At 40.4% G+C, this 25,898-nt stretch overlaps 1 protein-coding gene across 2 annotated transcripts in view; it reads right to left on the bottom strand.

Moving 5' to 3' along the window:
• LOC135489702 (alpha-2C adrenergic receptor-like) overlaps positions 1-25,898 on the bottom strand; it is a 145,440-nt gene that overhangs the window by 7,542 nt on the left and 112,000 nt on the right. For both annotated transcript variants that reach the window (XM_064775194.1, XM_064775193.1), the window contains exon 3: positions 22,929-23,034. The gene's annotated coding sequence lies outside the window, so the exon portion shown is untranslated. The remainder of the gene's footprint in view (positions 1-22,928; positions 23,035-25,898) is intronic.

Here is a 25,898-nt window from a genome sequence, read left to right on the forward strand (position 1 = left end):
GCATCTTGTTATGCCGTTACGGATGACATTCAGCTTGTTGAAATGATCAGCAAATTGAGTGCAATGTTGACGCTAGTTTCTCAATTGGGTTAGTATTGTGCACGCACTGTATTAGTTCCATTCGTCGGACGATATGTCCTTGAAGAAGAGCTCGACGGCGAAAACATCGGTTCTTCTTCGCCAGATAGGGAACTTTCATCAGTGATGAGACTAAGAGCATCGTTGAATTAGGAGTAATATAAAAAATACATCATCCAAATGCAAGGTAGCAAGGTAGTAGCACTAAAGACATAAAAATATTGAGAATAACATCACTACCGTCACAGACGCCCCAGCACGGCACTTTGTCGTTTCTAATATGATTTTGCTAGCCTTTCAGTCTCCCTGGAGGAAAATATCTGGTCATGCCAGATCACATTGGTCCGATGAACTGCGCATTGACTAGTGATGCCTCCCTCGGTCAGTATGCAACATACTGCAGACGCTTGTGCGCTGTTGATGCAGGGTTCCGCACACCCTGACCACCAAAAGAAACTCCCAAAGTCAGAATTGTTTTACAACTAAGTCAATTCTTTCATCACCCTGAAGATGGCGTTTATATCGTTTCAACGTTGAAGACTTTTGAGAACTAAAAAGCGGATGATGGGAGGATTTTTGGCCGGAAAAATGACGTAGATCTACGTTGGATGGCGCTGGAAGTGGGTACTCCGTTTGAACCTGGAGCAGGTGTCACTCCTATCCTTTCCCCATGTAACCAATATAGCAACTCCGTCACACCGCTGTCATTTCTTTTTGATAATCGAACATTGTCCACTTATGTTACGCACGTAATGAATATCTATAACCTATCCAGTCAGGCGACCATAGCCTAACGCTTTATTAAGTATCTAGTATGACGCGCGCCATGACCGAAACCAGCATCCTGGTGAGTTGGTACTACGCGGTGGTAATGAACTGTAATGGCGCATTTTGAGAAACCTATCTGACTATGCACTTTTTGCGCGTTTTCAAAACACACCATATCACTTCATGCCAGATTAACAAGTAACACACAGATTCTAACCTCTCACAGGCATAAGGCCAGGGGATAGTGTACTACTAATTAGGTATTCACATTGTAATCAATCTTTGCCAGCTGACATGCTAGTGGTGGCTGCCCCTTAAGCCTGATATTAGTTAATCCCTCCCAGAGGCCCTAACCTTGATCGAACCATGGCCTCGTTATTTCGGTAATGCAACGAATGAGTACGACAAATAGCCCTCAGAAGGATTGCAATCAACCATAATGGTAAGCCAGGGTCATTTGAGTATGCAAAAGATACTTGCTCAGCATCGCTGATTACGACTTACTCGGAGTCATGGGCAAGCTGATCTGATATCATAATCTTCATTATATTGGTTATCTAATCTTCTTGAAGTTTCGCCCGAAGCAAGTCAAAGATGCTGACCAAGACTACTTTTCAACCACGGTACAATCTCATGACCAAAATAATCATTCTTTAGACGGTTTTTGGCCAAACATGAAAAGTGGCCTTTTTAAACTTCCATAAATAACTCTGGGGCGATTTCCGAATATGATGGTATATTTCGCGAATGGATATTAAGTTATACAAAAATTGATAGGGGATTTGCGTAAAGAGTTTTTAATTTTCGTTCCCCACTACATGTACCTGAACGCAATTCCCTCCGTGAACACACCCTGCGGGATGTTTTAGAGGTATTTAAAGCAACTTAGCGGTGACCAGTTAGATCACATCGCCTATTAAATTTGCGGAAAGCACCCAATCCCATGCGTCCATAAAGCACTCCCCAGACCTATAAAGATCCAAAGACGCTCTTAATTTACTTGGCAACACCACTTGTTGGCAGTTATCCTGACTGATTTAGACCACGGGATTCCAATGAGGATGCCAAGATAAAATTGTACCCGTTACAATAACTCATGGTCTCGCTTACATCCTGACACAAGTCGTTTGTCCACTACTAAATCTTGCTTACCATCTAATAGGATTATGCGTGCCTGATAAGCTGTTTAGCCGCGGGTACATTTCTGAAATTAAGTCAGAAAAATCGCGGCTAATTTGACTGGGAATCAACTTGATCACAAGCTTCTCGCTCGATCGGCACGATATTATTTTTCATGTCTGTTTAAGCACATTGACTACATGTGTACGCAACTGCCTCAAGTCCATGAATCAGCAAGCAACCCAGGGTTCAAATCTTGTGACTACAGATTTTTGCAAAGATTTCTGAACAGAGAACGTCCTTCCCAAACGGGTTTCTTTACAACGTCCGAGATGTTTGAGTAAGAGTAGTTGCAATGGCACCGTCACGAATCGTGTATTTTTTTAGAAGAAACATTAGAATTTGTTTTATTGTAAGATTATGTCCAACCACTGCGCCGACGAACATGATAAAAAACCACTGAAAATACCAATAAAACAACTTGTTAACCGACAATACATTGTTTGTCAGAAGATGGAAAATCACAGCACTGGCAAAAAAAGGTGGTCCAACCCACTTATATCCACACCGATAGAAAGAAATGTGACCCAATCGTTCGAGTTGTGAGCAACTTCGCCGCTTCCTTCCCGAGCAGTTATCCACACAATACCACCAAAATCAATTATTCCTGTTGCGATGTTAAACCATGTCAAAGGTGATGAAAACATCAATCGAACCAATAATTGCTTAACCTTGAAGGCCGATGAGACATGTACAAGTCAATATCATCACAAGTCAATATCAACCCTCGAGGAATGAGTAATGGCCGAACCTCGATCTCTGCCGCCCTGCTCACCAGCGCATCCCGGAGAGACAAATGTTCGGCGGTGTTTTCGATACGCTGACCCAGAAGAATTGTGTTTATCGTAATTTGAATAGCTGTACTCATGTTTCATTGCTTTCTGCTCCACTACAATGACAACTGTTAAGGGTATGAGGCCAATATCGTAACAGATAACGATATGAATCCAATTTATCCAATATCATATCAGGATATGTTTTTCTGTTCTGTCCACGTTGACAACATGTATTATTGGAAAGAACGTCGAGGTTAGTTATCATTTACTTTTTTATTGCCGGTAATGTCAGTAGAGAACAAGTAATGAACAATATTGCCGCGAGTTTTTCATTACCCAAACTCTAGTCTTATTGTTTTGATCACAAACTGACACTTGATATGACCAGGCTGCATAAGCTGTTAACTGGCGTTCTTACATGACGGGTTTTAAAATTAATGTTACATCTCAGTATCAATGTTACATGTGGAATGTAAAACGATGTGACGTGCATTGCACATGATTTTATTTAGCTTCTCTAGTACGCACAGCCTGTTTTATTCAAACGCCGAGCGGAGAGGCGGGCTACTTGTTGTCGATTCCAATCCGCTGGGTTTCAATCAGAATTTTTAATTGAACGATCAAACATAACAAAATTAAACAATACAGTTAAGCACGTATGGTCGTGTGGCTCGATAGTTCTTTTCAACATGTTGTACCAGCTGAACCTCCAACTTCATTTGTCTTCAATCAGATCTCAGGACCCGCAGCCATGTCTCCCGAATCCCACAAAGACGCTGTAAGTATGATATTGAAGAAATGATTTAACATCAAAATTTTATAGACGCATTCTTAATTAATGGATAAGATTTATCAGATGTTTTTGGGACATTTATATTGATTATTTTCGAGTGTGACTGTTTTGATTAGTACATCGAGATTTATTGATAAAATTACAGATTGAAGCAAAAAAAGTAGTCCGGATTCCAACAAACAATTAAAAGTACGGTACATTTGGGAATATTTTCTTCTTCAAATTAATATCATGGATGCCATGATGTTGAGAGCCATATCTTCATTGTCAACATAATTACAGGCTACAAATTGAACAATTAGCCCCCCCCCCCACACACACCTAAACGTTATTTTCAGGAGGACAGAGAAGATACTGAATAAATTGTATTTTCAGATAGGTCCCTATAGGGTCAAAACTTGTTCTCAAAACAATTTCCAAGACAAAACATCAACGTTTCTTTGCAAGCAGTGCTATCACCAGGGATAAAAACGTACCTTTTACGTGAGACAAGAAAATATCAGGAAGCTCAGTTCTTTCCATAAAAAATGGACTGCATCTTTAGATATCGTATATCATTAACACCACTCAAGTTCGGAGCAAACCTTTATGTCCAAAGTCGTCTTCGTTGACGTTTTTCAACTAAAGAAAGTAGGATATTTTACCTACCAAAAGCACGTCTTGTCAGTAAAAACGTACCATCCCTCAAGACACCCCGTTTGCATGACGTAACACTCAAAGAAGCGGAATTCAATCGGAATATCACTTGCTAATTCAAAAGCAAAAGACGTATACTGAGTAGTCACGTATTTTTGACAAACTGAGATCCTAAGGGTTTTTTTTACAAGTGTGTACGACTTGTTTTCTAATCTTAAAGTGCATATAGACGTTCCAGGATTTTTCTCCGCCCAAAGAGGCGTAATGTACCCAAGAATCTACGGCAAAAACAAAACGTATCGAAGACCGATATTTACGACAGATTAGCTTCACATACAATATAGCACGACCGCCTCACCATCAGTAGCAAAAAAAGCAAAGGGATGACATTTCTGATCTACGGCCTCAGAGAGGCCATTGTTTTCTTCAGCAAAAAATAACCATGTCCAACATGCACGTTATAATTTGAGTCGGAATAGAAAGAAAAAACGGCAACCGTTTTCAGCTTATCTCGCAACGTTTGTATCTATCACGCAGAGATGATGACACTGCCAATAATACCAATGTAAAAGGAAAGACTTCATGTAAGTGGCCTTCTTCCTTTTTCATTCACTCCTCACGATTCCTTGTTCAGTACCGTATGGCAATGAATGCAGTACGAAAATTCAAGGTGTATGGCAAGGGATGGTGCCAGAATCAAAGGCGGGTAGGAAATGGTAATCAGAACAGTTGGTCAAAAGGTAATTGACAATAGCTTAGAACTGGTTGGTTTATCTTCCTTGCTATATGCAAGAAGATTCTTTCTTTGCAGTCCGTCGATACTCAATCTTCGAACCGTCATACTCAACGTGCGAAAAGGCCTTCTGAATTAAAATCAGTCAGATCCAAACGAGTTGCCTAGTTAATAAGAAAACTTCGAGCAAGTAAATAATTTTTTAGTTTCAGCTAGACGGAAGCTTTCAGGAGTTTCTGTTACAAAAGCCTTTGAAAAAGCTGCAAAGAAAACGGATGAGAATCACTCATCTGATGAAGTTCAAAGAGCGAGAGTAGGCTACCGTCACTTTGGCGGAAACGGGATCCTTGGCAGTAAAGGGATAAGGTCGTTGCGCTATAATGTTATACCTATTTGAAGATGGTGTCTGCTATAAACGGGAAGCAACTTATTCAACTCGAGAACAAAACATGAGGAGACCCGAAGCTCAGTGTTGTCTCTGTCGGTTTACACTTCCAAAGAGCGGGTCCCAGTTCACTGTATAAGACCCCATATTTCATGTCTGGATTAACAGATATATGCTTCGAGGAAGACTTATTCCCAGGGCTTTGTAAGTAGTCTACATGTGCCAGTGCAGCAGACTAATCCCTATGGGTCAATCAGGGACTAACTCTTAATGCATTTTCTGGTAGGCATCCCTTGGACGCATTTCATGGTATTGTCGAAGTTAACGGTTCATTTTTGGAAACCCTGTACATCACTCTAAATGTGACATCCATGAGTGTCTACCATCTGTTTAAAAAGCCTTAAAAACACATTTTCTCAGTGGTAACGATAATTTATAAGATACGGATGCGAGCAATGATTTGATAAGACCTGTTTGTATTAAGATTAGTGTGAAGTTAACACAATGACACATTGTCCAATACATATCTATTAAACGATCAGCGAAGTGTCCACTTTTGTCTTATACGTTGTGATATTGGCCATGAGATATTGCCACGGAAGTGGTGGTGGTACTTCCGACAAGCTGGGAGAAATATTGTGGTATGGAAATGAGGACGAAGTGATCCGATTCGCTTAGAATCATGATCATCAGATGGTCATGGGAAGACTTGTTGCGAGGAAGGAAAACGATGTTGTCACATTTAGTAAATCAAGCACTAAACTGGGTAACCACCTATTGTCAGACTTACGTTGAGGGGGCACCACTGTCAAAGAATAAATTATTCTGCGCCAACAGCAAAATAGTGGGACGTCGCCAATCAGGGTGGTCATGTGATCACGAAATTATCATCTTAAACAAATTGATTATGAATACAAATAGTGATGAACATATGTTGATATCTAAATTATTTTTCAAGTGGTTCATCAAAATTTGAATCTCCCTAATAGGCCCCCGTACAATTTCTAAGATGACTAACAGAATGACTGGTGACTGGCGGAATATCCTCTCTTGCTCAAAAATGCTTTAAAATCGCTAACGCTGGACAAATTTCCCAAAGTGCTTTCTTCAAATCCCTCGTTTCTGGTGATGCATTTTATTTAGCATAGTGAGCATTTTAGATGCATCGACTTCAGAATTTCACGTGAGCTGTTTCGTCTTTTGTGTGAAATCAACAAAACAAACCAGTTCAACTTTTTGGAAGTGGACGATAAACTGCTTGATCGATCGAGTTTGTCAGCCCAGAATCGTAAAGACTAGAGCCCCACTTATTTATGCCACCTCAACTGTCTTTATTTCCCATAAACCTTTCCCTAGTCACTTGAATAAGCTTCATTTGGCGAATCTGCAATCACATCCAGACGCCTACCAAGAAAGTCAACAACATCAAAGAAATCATCTCAAGCGCGGCTATTGTCCAATCCTTCCGAATTCCGGTCACTGCGTCAAGTAAACATTTATCAAATCAATTTCTCGTTTATCGGGACCAATTTTTTCTCATGGTAAAGGAAATACCTGTTACGGAGGCGACCTGAATCAGATTGTTTATGAGTGGTCAAGTCTCGCCGGCCGGCCATCAGCAGTCGCAGAGAAAAAAGAGGAAGAATAACAAAGAAGGCAAGATTGGGTCACGTAAAAGGAAATGTGTGCTCTTAAGTACCATTTTGATGTTGGCCAAGGAAATGACCTGATGTGTAGCGACATGATACATGGCCCCTTCTCTGATTGGGGTAGTTAGATATATAATTTCTTACAAGATACAGAGTAGTTAGTTGAACAATGACCTTAAAACGATGAAACAGTAGTAGCATTATTCCTTTATGGTAGTAGGTAATAATTTGCCACAAATGCAACGAACAGCCTCTCAGTTAGCGAACGGTCCACCTGTGTTCACGACTGTCGAACGATATCCATGCAACTAAGCTTCTGCAATAAATATTCCTGCAACTAAGCCTTTCAAGCGATTTATCTTGTAATATGAAACAAAACGAAGTGGCTGATGACGCCTTCATCTAATGGAGCGTAATTTACGCGGCTACAAATCCACTGTGAAAAAGCTATGTCAAAATGATTGAAAATGCATAAAATGCATTATCTTTTCTTTCCAATTCCTCCATAACACTTTGCTTGTATCAAAATAAAAGGCAGAAAACACATTAGGTGCGCGGGTTGCCTACAAACGCCTGGTGTGCTTTTAACACCTTTGATGCCACTTAAAAGCTATTAGAGCCTGTGATGAATTTGACTCGAGGCTTCCTCTCTGATGTAATAGGTAAAAACATAGGAAAATGAATTAGCATCAGGCAACAGGCGAAACGAAGCAGTGGGCTATTGTCACAATTAGGGGTAGAAAGAACGGCAAAGCTAAGTATGGCGCGAGGTGGAAAGATACGGTTCAAGATGAACAAACTTCAAAGAGAAACAACCCCTTTTTTCAAGTCACTGGATGTGTTTGTCCCATTTTGGCGAAGGCGTTGTGCAATAATTCACTTCCCGGCACCAAAAGATACTTCTTGTCAATGTAAAACTATATGGAAAATTTGGACTACAGTTTTAGTTGAAACCAATATCCTTAAAGGAGTGAGCGGCTTTTAACTTTATGTTTGTCCTTCCTCTGTTTCATTAGTAAACTATTTTCCGAAATGTAGACGTTTGCCCAATTTTTGTTCAGTTCTTAGATCGTAGGAAAACGCATTAGTCGTTACTTTAAGCACGCACCACTCCTGGCGCCAATACCTTTCTCGCCACTCAATACAAGCCGATTTTTGGACTTTTATCTCTCGGGTTCAGTTAGGTACCAGAAACAGCCTTGATTGCAAAATAGTAACAGGATAGTGTTGGCGTTCCAAATCACATACAGAATAAACTGCCAGCAAAAAAATCTCGGAGTTAACTACCGTGGATCAAGTGCTCTTTTCTTCCCAGTAACGACAACAATCGCGAAAGAAAGCGGGAATATTAATGCATGAGAGGAGCCAAATTGACAATCTTGTGGCCTGTTACCATAAATCTACTAAAATGTCCCCATGATGCCCATACTATCAAAACAGTGCGAAAATCATTTTCATATATACAACAAGTCGCCCTCCTGTGGGATTTTACCCCAATCACCCCATTCCAGTCACGGATTCGTATTGATGGGAAATTAAAGTTACACACCTCGGAGATTTCGCCCGCCACCTAAATGATCGTGTGGAGAAACAAGAGGAAACTTCATAATGATTTGAATACTAAAAAGGCCAAACTTATTACCGATATAGAGATAATAAAATAAAACTTAACTTTATCACCATCAGTTGAGGAGCAGTCTACGATTCTGACATGGGACATGTTTATTTCAACATCGTAACTTGGTAAGACAAGTCTAATGAATGATTGAATGATTTGACGCATCATACATTATTGAGAGGGCATCCTTCTAATAAATGGGGGTGAAGACGTGTCAACGACGGCGGAATTTCATTCACCGACTTGAATGCTGCGCGTCGAGAAAGATGATCGGGAGGTGAAACCTAAATAGCCCATGATGATTTTTAAATCATCATGACCATATATCTTTTTTTACCGTTATGATCTTTAAAAATCACAACGGTATAAGAGGACATAATAAAGGAAGTCCCCCCCCCCCCCCCCCCAAGGTTTCCATTGAATATTATATTTCGGTCACTAAGTACGTGCCATCGTCATCGCACTAAACCAGTCCCGTGACAAAAAAGGATCTGTGGCACTATACCATTAGGAGATAATTGATGGTCAGTGTTACATTGACTACCACAATATGCTGTTATTCTCCGACGGGCGGCAGTGTCGAGAACCAGCCCTGAGATTGAGGGTGCGATTGAGGCGACAATGCATTCCCAAAAGCACCCTGTAAACATGATCACTAATAGAAATGGCCTCCCGATCTCTTCAACATCCCGGCGCTTAATTACATATATATATCATGTAGCTAACCAGCGAACAATGGTCGCCCATTAACTCTGGCGATATTGAGTCTGAGCCAGCGCAAAAACAGCTGACGACTGATGGGTTTTCGCATCTCAACATCCCTTTTCTGTTCAAGTGATAATAATGGAGTGGCCCTCAACCACCAACGTCATTATTAATATGACCTTCCGGTAAATAATTGCCGCGTATACATGGTATACCGGCTTGATATAATTAGTACAACAGTATTCTTGCCGGACCTGTTCTTATGGACATGAATAATCGGTCATGTGTTTGAATAAAAATAAGATTGGTGTTGCGTAGCTGATTAAATTATATAGAATGGTGTTGCCTCTGACAACCAAAAGTACAAGAACTACCTGCAGTAAGTAAAACCTAAGAGTAGCCAAGGATAACTTCCTTAGAGTAACCAGCCTAAGGCCTTTAGGCAGGTTACTCCAAGGTTAAAATCCTTACCAACAGTACTCCCCTTCGGACGATTTGAAGGGTACATCGACATACATCCGTATCCTCCTCCCGACAGGCCAGAGAAGAACATATGCGTAGTTACACCTGGAATAATTAATCTTTGCCACGCTATTTGCCATGAATAATAGAATACCGCTGATTAAATAATGTTTCGGTGATAGTGTTAGAGTATTGACCTAGCTTGGCATGATGAGGTTGTCGCGGAAGGTATGCTCAATATTTATCTCCCAAGGGGATTCTGTGAGTAAAGTGATGCTTCTTGAGTGACAATTATTTGTAGGAAATGATGGTTATGTGACGATAAATTGCAACAATTACATGTAGGGTGTTGACATAAGAGACAAGAATTGACATAATAACAACATCACTTGCAGTTCATGTCAACAGTTTTGGAAATAAATATGAAGCTGACAATCGAATGCGACATGTAATGGATGCATTTCAACCAGCTAGCTGATAGCAGAGAGCTTTTAGTTACCTCTCTGGCCAACTCTGTGACACGGATTCGGTCGTACATTCGCCACTTTTACTTTTATTTTTATTTTATTTCCCAAAGCAGCAATTTGGGACTTCCGGTACGTTAATAGCCAACAAGAAGACATCTGTAATACTTTCTGGCGCATGAATTATAGCCATGATTGAGTAAAGGGCTTCTGTGATTGGCGAGTCCTGTTCAAAATCTAAAGGTGATGCCTGAGGAAAGTGGGGAATGGCAAAGTTAGGCATGACTTGCGATATCAACTGGATTTCTTTCGATGGATTCAAAGTTTCCTTTCACATCAAAAGGTCTCACTCACAAAGTGTTACGCGGAGAGCAACTTTTGGTTTTGACATTAAATGAAAATAAGCTCAGGACCCATATCACAGCAACAAAGTTTGAGATAGTTGCAGTGTGCGTAACATGACTTTACTTCTGAGGTAGGTCCGTGATCTCAAGCACACACTCGGCGCTTGAGACAGTTGCAGTGCGCGTAACATGACTTTACTTCTGAGGTAGGTCCGTGACCTCAAGCACACACTCGGCGCTTGAGATAGTTGCAGTGTGCGTAACATGACTTTACTTCTGAGGTAGGTCCGTGATCTCAAGCACACACTCGGCGCTTGAGATAGTTGCAGTGTGCGTAACATGACTTTACTTCTGAGGTAGGTCCGTGACCTCAAGCACACACTCGGCGCTTGAGATAGTTGCAGTGTGCGTAACATGATTTTACTTCTGAGGTAGGTCCGTGACCTCAAGCACACACTCGACGCTTGAGACAGTTGCAGTGCGCGTAACATGACTTTACTTCTTAGGTAGGTCCGTGACCTCAAGCACACACTCGACGCCGCCGTTCAACACCACGGAAACGAAACTAATAGCGCTTTTCCTGATGCGATACGGCGGCCAAATTCTTGATCATTACTGCTAATTCCGGTAAGGAGATAAACGATCAGCGTCTCTGTCCACCGCTCTCGTTGGTAGGCAAGGCACTCGCCCCGGGGACAAGACCAGATGACGAACCGGCAATCGATCACAGCCTGGTTCCAATAATCATGATAATTGACAGAATTAGGATTACAATGTCCAATTCGGGTCACCAATTTCATGGCCCGCGTATTAGCGTACAATATCGACACGACCAAGGTCGCCGTTGGTGGATTAGATGAGTTTTGACAACAATTTGAATTTAATCTTACCAACCCTGTTCATATCTCAGTCGTCAAAATTACAACGGAAACCTGAATGACAATCCACATATTGATTTCTCACTTGAAGGTCAAACTTTTTGGCATGCTTGAGAATATGCTGGTTCGCATCGCTCTACGAACAGCAAATTCAAATTCAAATTCAAAACCAAAATTGTTTATTGTTTATTCTACACATAGTCTATGTCAATATGGAGCGATAATAACTCATTCCAACAGAATCATTTAAATACGACTATCTGTCCCTACCTGCATGTAATTCCGATCTAGAAACTCCTTGCAATCCATGCTACAGACACACGAGTTACGGGCAATATAATAGTTCCAGTACGATTGTAATAGACTGGCTCACGCAGCATCAAGTTCCAACTGAATAGACCAGTTTTGTGATGTATATCTATTTCATGATTTCTCTGACCAAATCACAGATTGTTTACATGCTTTGGGCATGACCAATGTATTATACTTGAACTTTTAATGACTTTGATAAGTTAGGTCGGTAACAGGTGTTGCAATTGAAGTGATTTATTAACGGAACAGCCCAATTAATACAAATTGTTATTAGGAATTGCCGGACAGATAAGATGCTTTGCACAAAAGAAACAACTGCTGACAAGGATGTTAACATACAGCAATGATTAGTAAAACATAAAACGGAGATGGCGTCTTTGATTATGTGAACTTTATGCCCTAGGTTTGAATTGATTTTCCATACCGATTTTCAGGCCATTTTGTCTCAATTTATCACATGTCCACTGAAGACTAACGTCACTGTGATTCAATTCTCTCATTTATTAAAACCAGCGCTGAACGTTAACACTAACTATCTGCAGCATTGTTTTTTACCCAATGCCATCCGTTTCTATTGAAAATTTATTTCTTGTAATAATGTAAGAGCTCAGCCACAAGTCATCGACATCGCATCAAAGAAGAGATTTTCTTTTGTAAATGACCAATGTCGACGAAGGCGCAGAATATCATGTCGCCTCCGCTAAAAAGAACGATTGCCTAAAAAGATAGAATTTTGTATTCATCACTCTCAACCACGGTAGAAAACATCATTTCATTAAGATAAGTTATTACATACATAATGTACAAACATCGTTTTAGGATTTATTTGGACTCATTTAACTGAAACAGTACGATTCAACAACACGGACTAAAAGGTTCGTGTACCGGTACATTTTCCTATCACATAGGAATACACATTGTGGTAAAATTCCAGTTACTATACACGAAAATACGCTGAATGCGTTGTGTCTGTACCGTATATTTAAAAGCTATGCCAGTAAAAATCGAGGAGCGTCAAATTGCAAAATGCGACGTGATGCCTTCCTTTTTTCCCTTCCTCTTCTCCTAGATGTCAATATACATTTAGTTAGCAGATAACCGGTCAAGGCCATTTTCTACCCGCCTGTCCCGTTAGTATTATCGGTATCAGAAGTAAAGCTGTCCACTATCACTCACGCATTATGATCGACTTACAATACGCGCCAAACAAATTCTTATTCGGACACCCGTGCCTTTCGCCTATAAGCCCCAATTATCAGCATCGTTCAAGGCTGTGCCCCAAACGTCAACCAGTATCGGAATGGCCCAAAAGATATATCCAATGTTCTTACGTAAATTGCAATCGTCACGTTTTTCTATTAGCTGTATTAGTTCATCTTGGATAAATGTTGTCAATCATCAGGCTGGATGTTTACATGATAAGACGGGTGCGTGTTGCTGGCGGACTATGCATCATCATGTGAGGACGATGGTTGATAGTGAGGAGGAATAACGTATCGAGGTCAGGTTAGGATGTCTCGCTGAGAAACTGATGTGTCAATTGCAGCTTCTATAGGGTGTATCATAAGAAAACGGAACTTTTCTTGTTTTTATTTCACCGAAAATAAAAATAAGTTACAATGTAAAGCACAATCAACCTTATCAACATAAAAATGGATTACATTGTTTTTTCGAGACAAACTTGATTATAAACCGAAGTTTTAAAAGCAATATGGTTCGCATTGACTAATTAATTAAATCTATAAATTATTTGATAAGCCAGTCTTTTAAGTGCAGTTACTCTTTTGATTGCTTTCAATACTCGCGTACAAGGCGCTACCGACTATAGCCTGGCCTAGTCTTCTGTAGAAACGTACGTACCGGCAAAGCAGGCTAACGTGTTTTTTTACTAATTTTTCTCAAAGCACGACAGTCCTTCACTTGATAACATTAGCTTAACGATGCTCTCAACTCAAGTGCACCATGTCGGACTTGAAGTTCGCATCCATTTCGCTGTGAATACCGCCCGGTTCCACGTCAATGTCACGGTGCGGCCACCAGACAGCGAATTGGAACGCTGGAACAACGTTAGACAACTCCATTTGCTATTTTGATAGAATAAAATGGAATCGGTTAAAGAAGTTCTGTGATAAATTGTCGATGGTGTAGAGGTCAGGGATTGAAATTAAATGGTACTTAATCTTCTCTTTTAAGTTTGCTTAATGAAGTAGCCATTTATCATTGGGAAGACCGTTTGTCCGTGATGGAAGAGGGAGATGGAATTTAGTGAGATGCTCTGCTTGCAAATGGTGATACATTATGTAATTCAGGACTATTCGAAACGTATAGTGTCAACTTCATTTAGAGTTGATGGAACTATATACCTCATTTGGAGAAACTGATATGCTTGAAGATGAGTGGAAAGTAAGTATATGAAGAAGAAAAACCGAGGTGAATGAGTTACCTCACATTGAAGTATCGCTAGAAATAGACATTAATTAGCTTGTTAATTGGCACTACCCTTGCACTTATAGTGCCCCCCCCCCCCTCCCCCATTCGAAGCAAAAGTATTAAACGCAAGGCTTGCTGGTGTAGCCTTATGACCCATTATCGTCAACAGCTTTCTCTATTGAAATCAGCCAGTCAGCCAAAAGTGCAATTGAACTACACCCACACAGATCGTCAAGAACTCTTCGCGGGTTAGATAACCTTCCGGCCAAATGACAAATAATTTCCTTCACTTTTTTTATCTAATGCATCAAAAGTCATAAATTTTTATACCATTTTGATGGATCACGGATTAGGGATGACCTATGCCACAGAAGTACAACCAACCATCAATCATCTCCGATCTCGCCCATCTGTAACACTCAGGCAGAATCGATCGAGCGTTGATTTCCTGCTTTCATTGCATTTTAAAAGAGCTGCGGGGAGTCTAAGTGAAAAGATTGTAACACTAATTCGTCTAGTCTCAACAGAAGAATGGCCGAACTGACCTTTAAAGGGCCAACATGGGCATAAGACATGTTGGTGTTTTGCACAAAAACAGATTCCATCAGGACCGCAACTTAATGAAAACTCTTTGAACTGCAATAAACAATGGACTAGGACGGGGTGTTACCTTAGGTCTGCCTGAAATTCGCAAGCCATGCCCAAAACAGCCTTCCAACATTGGTGAACATCGTTATCAGAGAACGGCATCGCTGTAATACTACAAGTGGCGGCGCATGGTGTCAAGTTGGCACATTATCCTCCTGGCCAGGTAAATCACACACCCAAGTTGTCCCTTTAAGGTAAGTCTTCCTTCTAGTCTGATAGAAATTTACGAGATAGTTCTTAATCTTATAAGAAGTGTGCTCCTTTAAACATGTGAAAAAAATGGCGCTTTAGTGCCAGACTAATTATTTTTTTGGAAAATAATCGTAACTGTCTTATTTAATTAACTAACTGTTCTGCAACTTGACATCACGCGGTACGGGGTTTGTCTAACTTCTGTCAGACCTGCCTTTGCAGTCCACTACATGTCTTAAGACATTGTAGAGCATTGGACGGGAGAAAATGCCCAGCCTGATGTCTCTTCGTGTTTACCTCAGTTTTATTCCATTCCTTTTTTAATTCAACCACTGAAAGAAACTCAGAGCGATGGCGAATCTTTTCAAATGCTTTTTAACAACTCTGAAACACATCGATGTTCTCTGGTGGATGTTTAGCATCGATTTCAAGTGAAATAATGCGTCTCTAATCACCTGGAAATCCCTCGTGAAAAGGTGCGAAAATCTCAGGATTTTCTCATAGCCGTGTCATTGATCGCATTGACAATAAATTGCGCGGTTCGTGTCGTTAGTTTGACTCGTATCCGATACTCTCCAAGCTGATGATAAAAAAATGAAGTCGATTGCGTGGTACCTCTTAATGGGTCTTTAATGACGGTATTGTTGCAAGCAATTCGAGTTCTGCAGAGCTGCTTTTGAATTGGCAAAATTATTTAATGGCGTAATCAACTTATGATTTAATTTCTTGCTTTTAAGCAATTAAATGCTACGTGTACCATGCGCATGATTGGAGAAGGTCGCACGCTTATATGACGTGCTTGGGTTTGAAAATATTACGAATGTTGCTATCGCTTATCTTAAAGAAAATCACTCACGAAACGTTTATAAAAATGTAAAGTTTTGAAAGGCCCAAGAACACCAAATGTAGGAACATGTTCGCATTCTCATACTAGCATCACGTGCTACTCAAAAAACTATAGTCTGCCATATGTTCATCCACATTCGAAATATCGAATGTCTATACCCAAAATTAGCATTGTGGCAAATAAAAAATCTACTGACAGAAGTAAGAAAGGGATATGCGAAGGAAGGGGACAACCAATAAAATAACGACTGCCGTACTTGCATTGCAAAGCACTCCAGAAGCTTTAGTACGATCGATATAATCCACTCTTATCATGAACGTCAAGACAGCTTCAATTGGCAATATGTTATCCATCTAATTCCGTTATGTTGAATTATACGAAAATGATTTATTGCGGAAAACTCGTTCATTGATAAACTACAGACGATGGCATAAAAATGAGCGCGTTTGCCGGCGGAGTGGCAGGGAGGCAGGGAGGCATTATCCTGATTGATTTTGAATAAGAATGAATTTGAATGGCACCTGTCTACTTCAACTGTATCGGTTACAACCGGCATAGTGTCCGTTGCAATTGATCAGAGAGTGTTCAAATTCATGAATTCCGGACCAGCGAAAACCAAGCAGACTTGTATTTCGGCTGATGGAATATACGCATTCTGCTATGCATATTTGCAAGAATATTAACTTTTGGCGGAACTAGTAGCATAACAGAGTGCCACCAACCGGGGTAGACCTCTATTTCAAAAAGAATGAATTTGAATGGCACCTCTTTGTTTCAACACTATCGGTTGCAATGTATAGCTTTCGTGTGAGTGGCTCTGGAGTCGCCATGGATATGGTCATTATTATCATTTAAAAGAATTTTTATCTGACCAGCAGCAGTGGGATACATAACACTCCTAATGCAGCTTTACAAAGCCTAAATAAACTAATTTGAATTGATTTGATTTGCGTTCCAGATCAGCAAGTAGTCGGACGTCCAGCCCGGTGGCTTCTAAAATACTTCTAACGCTTATTTACTCACCAGAGAAGAAAGTGCACATCATTTAAAAATCAGTCAAAACCTTCGCCTAAAGTTTTATGATAATTCAATATCATAATATGGTATAGGGCTTCATCGAAAAAAACGGCTAATCCTTTATTTGTGTCTTCCCCACCGCGTCGACGCTCATTAAGATGGCGTTCAAAGTCTAGGAAGAGTTTAATAGGAATTCGTTAAGTTGAAAATGGGTTTCGACTTTTTATTTCTCTGTTCCCTTAGATCAAACATGGGGTGTTAACTGCGGATTCGAACTGATGCATCAAACGCATAAACCCATCACGTCAGCTATGACGCACTGCCACAATGTCTTTGGCATGGGTAGTTCTATACACTTCTTTTATCGTAGGAAGAGGTGAACCAGAGTCTGTTTATCCATTATATCATGCCTTTTGAACCTCTAAACCGTCTCCAAGAATACTAAGAAGAGTACACGCCTTATTTTGTTCAACCTCATCAATATCAGGTATGCTTCGTTTGAGAAATGAGGGGAACGATCATTGACTATGAGTTAATATTTGCCGACGGGCTGTAACAATATTGGTAATTCCTGATGCCCTTTGATGTTGAATCATTTGAGATCATCGTATATTCTGCAGTCTGGTTCACTGCTTTTGATGTTATATCCCGTCAAAGCATGGCTGGGTTAGAATTAACACCCTATACAACCTTGCTAGAAGCAGAACTGATACTTATATTTCTATGTCAACAACGTATCGTATTTACATTTGTAGCTTAGGCTATCCAAGGTTTAATGAAATTGTAACCACTGCGACTTAAACCCAAAGGACCGCCGTGTGGCTGTACGAGGATCGGGGACTTGTCCATTTAAAAATATTTTCCCACATGAAGACTACAAGGCATATTTTGCTAAAGATTCAAATTGTGACTAAGCACGTTGAGAAAAAAGGAAACTTTTTGTTGCAAAGGAAAGGGTTAAGCTGATTGGTTCAGGTACTGATCAAATATACTGACCGGGGATGGTCGTGCTGCGGACAATGTTCCTATAACTGATATCTAACCCCCATAATATACAACAGATGTCACGACATGAGTCACATTGTGTTTACTTCCTGTTGGTGATTATGACCACTAATGGTCTCTTGGTGGCAAGGTTGCTGCCTCAAGCTAGGTATGTACAGTCTTGTGCGCTAGTTCTTCTGTATAATTCTGCAAATATTGTATATTCAAACTGCTCAGAGGATAATATTTCTTTTGACCTGATTTTTCGATAATATAAGTATGTGTTTCAAGGGTTCACCGATACAGCAACACCGGGCCAACAGCACGCCAATTCAGGAATATTCGGAAGCATAAAAAACGGCCTCAATCGAAAGTTAACGGGATTTACCGAGTTACAGTACGTATTCTGTACAAGATATCACTATCTAAAGTAGAAAATACTAGTATGTATTAACATTGCAGCGATCCCGAATGTACAGATATTCTTCGCATTATTTTAGAGTACAAGGATAGATATAACAAAAAAAATCGAACGATTTAAAAGTACATCGATATTGTTTTAGCGATGTCGTGTTCTGACGCCCAGATTAAAATTAACCAAGATTAGAATTGTAGGTCAAACACGGAATAATCATTAGATTTTTCATATTCTATATGTGCCTACGAATAAGGCGCAATGCGAGTTTAAGTCATGGGCACGTTTTTTTTTCTAGCGGAGGCAGGGAAAACATTCTGAAATCCTAAAATCCGTGTCATAAAATATGAACTGCTATCAAGAGTTATTTATAAGATAAACTGCCAACATCATTTTGGCGCAGTTCAACTTTTGTAATTCGTAACGATTAATTTCAGGAACAACTAAAATGTTCACGAGTTTTCCTTTGGCAATTTACGAAATGTCTTCCGTATTTCACGATTTTATAAAAGGCCACAGAAAATTCGGCGGCTTACGGAACCCCAAGGCCATTGATTTTGAGCGACAGTTAGTTCTTTACAAGGCGAGTTTCCGCCATAATATTGTTATAAATACACGATCCACGTCTCAAAGAAGGCAACATGATTACCTAAAATGAATCGACATCGCATGGTTGAAATGCCTTGACACCTGGATAAGAACGAGAACGGATCGAACCGAATTCGATAAATCCAAAAGAAGTGATTATGTACTCCGATCAAGTGCAAGAAACATGATTTCAAACGATTTATGGCACAAGATCTGCTTTTTCCCATCAACATGAAATGTTGGGAACCCAGGTATTGGGATATTGCGAAAAAAAACAGCTTGCTCGCTCCTTTTTTACCAGTCTGGTTATGTATTCTTTTTGGTTGCTGTTGACGAATGGGCTCTCGGAGTGGTGCATTGGAAATATCAGCGCCGGTACCGGGTAAAATTCCCGGCAGGCTACGCTCATGTGATACAGAGGGCGACTCTTTTCGACAGCATAGGTTTCCTCCGGGGTCTCCAGTTTTCTCGATCTTACACGATTACAATCGCCTAATCTTGTTTATAGAGCTGATAATGAGATTGTCCTTGTTGACGCTCAGCTCTCAACGCAATGATCTAAAAAGAATGAATAGCCCAACTGACCAAGTCGAAAACTAAATGATCTTGACAGGACTCGGACTTAAAAAAAGATGTATCCTTTGGCAATCAACTTGTATACTTGATCTAATTTCGTGATCGCAGAATTTGCGTCGAGTTCAACAGTAAAGTAAAACTTCTGGTACTCCATCTTGCTCAAACAACTTAGAGTGATGTATTTCCTTCCTCTAAACTTGCGGCCTGGTTTGAACAGGGGCCGCTACTAAAAGAAAAAGCAACCTCGTTTAATCGTGCACGAAAAACCTAAAAATACCAAGCAACAGACTGGATGAAAAATGGTGCAAAACACCCGACTTGGGCAGACAATCATTTTCACTGACGGTAACGCGGGAAAAATTGGACCATGTGCCGCATTGGTCGTTCAGTGAGCAATTATCCCGATTTCGGTGCGGTTTTTTGCTCAACAACATGTGTTTCAATAAATTGCTTTGTTGAGCGTGGCCTCAATTAAGAAGCCAGCCACATAATGTGATACAGTAAGCTCTGCATGCACCACACGTATTTTTCCCAGGGGAGGCCAAAGACTTGTTTGTTTGTCTCATGTATGTGCTATGTAGGGATAGTTACGAAATGCGAAGAGACTTAAAGCTCAGTGCTGGCTAAATGTAAACAGAATTCACTACGTCAAGCAAGTATTAAGTCTTATAAATCCGAAAGGCAAATTCAAATTCGCAAGGATAACATGGTCAATTAATATTAACAGATGTAAAACGAATATTGAGAGACAACAGTTTCATAAGGCAATATATCAAGATGTTAAAAGACGTGACAGTATTTACTCTGATGATAGAAACCACTCAATAAATCGAACCTCGATCAGTCCTCAATTATAAAAAAGACAGTAAATATCCATCACGCAGATCTCCGGGGAGCCGGGTCATTAGTGATAGAGCGCAGCGAATCGATACTTCTTTGCAATGCAACAGCTGATTAGGGTCATCTATAGATGCAAACTAGCAAACCCATTGCAAATTCTCATACCAATGACGTCGCCGTACTCGCTTTTGCAAGTCACCAAAGCAAGACGTCAGGTGCGTTTAGAAGAAATGTTATTAAACGTACATGTATCACTGACCAACAGAACACGTGGACCTTTATCGCGCCACCTATAACAGCGGTATCGCAGTTATAGAGTCACTGCTTGGTTCCCAAACTGGTCGAGTTCAAGTGAGTGCCTTCTGGTTGCTCCTTGAAACCCCGGATTGATTTATGTGGAGACCGAGGTAATAATTATGGTATCCCAAAAGCGCTTTGAGCAAGAACACCTGGAAAAGCGCTATAAGAACTAAATATTATTATTGTTATTATTATTATCATTATCATAACTCGCCGATCGAGACCGCTGGCCCAAAAAACGAGGCCCTGCGTTGCATACTAGTATCATACACATGCAACACTGCAATCAAGGTGTGTTATTACCTCTGACCAAATCGTGCTGCCGTCAGAAGGAAATGCTTTTCAATGCAGAGCCATTTAAATTTTATGATAAAGGTAGATCTGAACCGTCAATCGTTTACCCGACTAAATTGGTAACCGGAAAAACGCCGACCGACCGACCGACCGACCTGCCAACCTACCGTCATATGCAGTATCCCTTTCGCTTTTCCATAGCACATGTATCTGTGTAGTGCCCAGCGCAATTCACGTGATGGATTCGGACATGTCTGACAGCAGCATCTTCAGTCAATTATACCGGGAATACGAGCCCACGCGGTAAGGAACTGATAACGATACTCTAAAGATTTAAAAGATATGCTTTGTCTACATGGTCGGTGGATATAAGAACATGATTTGGGCCTAATCTATGCACTGTAGTTTTTCTACTCGAGTGTCTCGACCGATGCAATGGGTAACCGGAAAAACACCGACCGACCGACCGACCGACCGACCTGCCAACCTACCGACATATGCAGTATCCCTTTCGCTTGGTAACCGGAAAAACGCTGACCGACCGACCTACCGACCTACCAACACAAGGAGTTTCGTAGTTGAGTCTCAGGTCTCATAAGTCAATGTGATATATCCAATCCACGATAGCAGGTCATGTGAAAAGAAATTGTAAACAAGCGCACGTGTGCTGTTCAAATGACAACAAATGCATATTGCGTGTTGCAGTTCATGCATTGCATCGGTAACCGGAAAAACGCCGACCGACCGACCGACCGACTGACCTGCCGAAAAACGCTGACCGACCGACCTTCCGACCTACCAACCCAAGGAGTGTCGAAGTTAAGTCACAGGTCGCATAAGTCAATGTGATATATCCAATCCACGATAGCAGTCATGTGAAATAAAATTGTAAACAAGCGCACGTGCGCTGTTCAAATGACAACAAATGCATATTGCGCGTTGCAGTACATGCATTGCATCGGTCGAGACACTCGAGTAGAAAAACTACAGTGCATAGATTAGGCCCAAATCATGTTTTTATATCCACCGACCATGTAGACAAAGCATATCTTTAGAGTATCGTTATCAGTTCCTTACCGCGTGGGCTCGTTTTCCCGGTATAATTGACTGGAGATGCTGTTGTCAGACACGTCGGACTCCATCACGTCCATTGCGCTGGGCACTACACAGATACATGTGCTATAGAGAAGCGAAAGGGATACTGCATATGACGGTAGGTTGGCAGGTCAGTCGGTAGGTCGGTCGGTCGATCGGTCGGTCGGTCGGCGTTTTTCCGGTTACCGACTAAATTGGCCGAGTTCCTTCATGGTATTATTCACAATCTTTATCAAATGTCGCTTGAGTGGCACTTTCACATCCATTGTACTTACAGTATAGGAACAAATACACTGTTGATGGTACACATAAAACATACACAGCTACTTAATTAACATGCTCAATATGCTATCCAGGTCTAACATGAGTGACAGGGGTCGGATATATGATTTGCATCAGTAAGACGAAGACCCTATCATTATGATACATGTAGTCGATATCAGCGATGTACGTTGTACATCACAATGTATGTATTCCGTGACCTGGAGCACAGTGTCACCTTTCGCGGATGGTAAATGTTAGCAGTATGCGTATCTTCTATAAAATACGCCATTTCCCTCTCCTTTTTAAATCTACATGTACTTTAAATTCCTGCTTTTCCTTGCTCTTCCTGCAGTTTCCGTCTTATCATTCAGAGTGGGCGCTGACAATGTACATTCAACAAATGTTAATGATAGAGTGCACGGAATTTAAACAGATTTTGTCAAGCCTAATACTATATGGATCAAAACTGACCGTCTTTTTGGACAAACTGAAGACTATGTAGTTTGTTTGTTGATAAAAATTGGCAATTGGTTGTTGTAAGCTGCATTCTGATGCATGGGGACAAATCCATCTCTTAGCATTTTCCGCCTCCCGTATTTGTGGAATGGACTGCACTGTGAAACAGCAGTTACTAAGACCAACCGAAAGATATACTTACTTTAACCATCTGCCGTCTTTCACAACGAAATCGTACGCAGTCTTCACTAATTCATCGAAAATTTGTGATGCACATCCCCAAGTCCGTGAGATATTTCAACAGCAATCTGAAAAAAAAATAAATAAATAAAAAAAAACAAATTTAATCTAAAGGCGGCCGATTTAGTTTATAGTGACGTTCTAGAAAAACGGTGATATGGCAAATGCAGAAATGTTACTGACATCGGCTACCTGAGAAGATGTACATCATATGCTGCGAGCGTGTTAACACTGTGTTACGTGCAAGGAACCACAAACCGAATACGGTGAAACAGCTCACTCAGAACCCGAGAGAACACTTTAGTGATCCTTCGTAGATAATTAAATCAGGCTCACGACCTTTCAAACAATCAGCTACTCAATTCATTTACCTCTAATTTGTCTAACTATAATTTGCTTTGAGTTGATAGTACGTAAATCGCTTTCAATTTCTTTAGAAGTAACACTCAGTAATGAGGAGGGAATCAGATTGTAACTGACGAAGATAAACTTCACAGTTCTGACAAGAGAAAAGTACGCAATAAAAGGACATACAGCTAGCAGTGCGCATGACGTGTAGATTATAGAGCGTACTGTCATGCATCCATATGTCATCAGCTGTCCTCCATTAGCTTTGCAGAATTCGCCTTATAAGATTAATCTGTAACAATGAGTAAATTATGGCCCAAGGGTTTGGCATTGAGGATCTAATCTAATTCACGTCCACTGTCAAATAGGTTCCACCCTCATCTAATTGAAGGTGACTTGTCTTCGCTGTTGCCGTTATAATTTGTTTGCCAGTCGTTTCTCATTGCAGCAACTAAGCATGCCATAGTATCGTGGTAAGGCAAAGTTCTCAATGTCTTATCGCTATGACATCATGACAGAGGTGCTGGCACGTGTGGCATGGAGAATGCAATTATGATTAGAAATTAGTATTTTGAGCATTCGATCTTTTGGTGAATAAAGTTCAATAAGTTATTAGTAGATGATGACAGTTGTTCCACAAGTATTATCGAAATAGCCATATCATATTTTGTCATGCTCAATTAATGATGCGCTATTGTAATCACATTCTACAGTACGCATTAGTGTACGGAAGTTGTTTTCGGCAAAACATCGCTGTCAAGTGAACTAAACAACCTCGACAATAAATCTCGTCCGCAAACTGCGTATTGCAATTCCATGAATTAACAAGCTGAACAAACAAATCAATTTTGCAACCAAGGCAATCTTCATAAACTACATTATGATATATTATAATCTAAAACCAGAAGATCTTGAAACACTCATTGAAAAACAGGTGTCCAACTCAGATTCAATTATTAAACCTATTAGAAAATCAATTACAAATCAAGTTAAGACAATTTTGTTGTTGATTTTCAATTTTATCTGCAAAATCGATTTTAAGATAGTTGGATGGCATGATTACTTCATTGATTTTAAATACAATTTACGGGTCGAATCGTTCTACTCAAGGCCATGGAAGAAAAGAAGACGGCGAAGACAGTGCCACAAATGTTGTTGCGACTACCAGAGACCAGATACGGAAACCAATTTTCGTAATCCCCTGATTTTCAAAACAATTGCACGTAATCCAAGCCCAAATCACGCCGACCAAGGCATTCGTCTCACAATTGGCGAAACACAAAACCAGTTTAGATTGATAACGCCTCGAGGGCTGCTTGCAGAAACCCTTAATGAAATTTGTAAACACACAACCGTCAAATGTTGTTTTCGAGGATGACAAATATCGAGTTGATGAGCTTACTCTAAGACTGCTCAAGTCAAATTCGATTCAGTATAACGAGGTTTACACGTTAAACGACCTTGCTGAACAAATCACTTTGAAACTGATACTCAGTTGTAGAATGTGTGGGTAAGCCTGACACCTCGAGGCGAGTTTTGTGAAGCGAAATTTTGTTCATCTCGATTAAACTTTTAACGCAAGGGAAGCCCAGTGGCGGTGATATACAACGCCAATGTGTCCACAGGGCATTTCGTGCAATACGGTGGTGTTACCGGTCTGCCAAGAACGGAGACAAGGTGTATCATTCTTGACTTGTCATGTTTTATTGTAGTAGTGACAATTTTATGTAATTTTATGAATACAAGCAGACATCATCAGCTCATAAGGTCAGGTGTTCTTTATTTCATGACATATATGAAAATTTCGTTGGTAATCTGCAAAAGTGGCTGATCAGAACCCAGGCAAATACCTCTTGATATTGAAATAGACATACAATTTATATCCCGCGACAATAATAATGATAATATTCTGTTATATGTCTGACAGTAAGCCTAATGTAATACAAAATCAGATCAACATTAATCTTAGGAAGAGTACATGTATCACATTAGCGATTATTAATGTAAAATCTAGTCTGATACGCCATTCAAAATCTAATAAGGGACCAGTGGTAGCATCCGATTAAGGTGTCTGAAGCATGGGCTTATCACGGTGATTCCATTACGAAGATACCATCAATATTCTAGGCCAAGGTAACTTCAAGAAGTCAGACACATTTGTCTCCGAATCGAATATATATTTGAAATCAACTACTCTGCAAAATCAGTATAACTGATCAGTGAACTGCTATACTCGCGATCGACTCTGTTGCACACAGCTGGTGATATACAATTATTTTTCGCCTCTATATAAAGTCAGTTGGGAAATATTCCAAGTCAGCGAAGTTCGTCAGTGAAAGAAGAGGAGCGATTTAGGACTGTCGAGCAACACTAAACCACAAGAGACCGGTAATGAAACTGATGATTCCAGTTGAGTGACTTGGCGATCTCAAGGACTTTGGGGTCGAGATGCCAAATTACCATACCGTAAATATCGTACTTTCGCGTTATGTGTGTTCAGAAAACATTTTTTGGTATGGCGAATTAGGATACAGCCTGCTTCTCGAGCGACTCTTTTTTTCTAATGATTTTCTCTTTACATTCG

This window comes from Lineus longissimus, chromosome 6, assembly GCF_910592395.1.
Source record: "Lineus longissimus chromosome 6, tnLinLong1.2, whole genome shotgun sequence".
In the NCBI taxonomy this organism is placed as follows: domain Eukaryota; kingdom Metazoa; phylum Nemertea; class Pilidiophora; order Heteronemertea; family Lineidae; genus Lineus; species Lineus longissimus.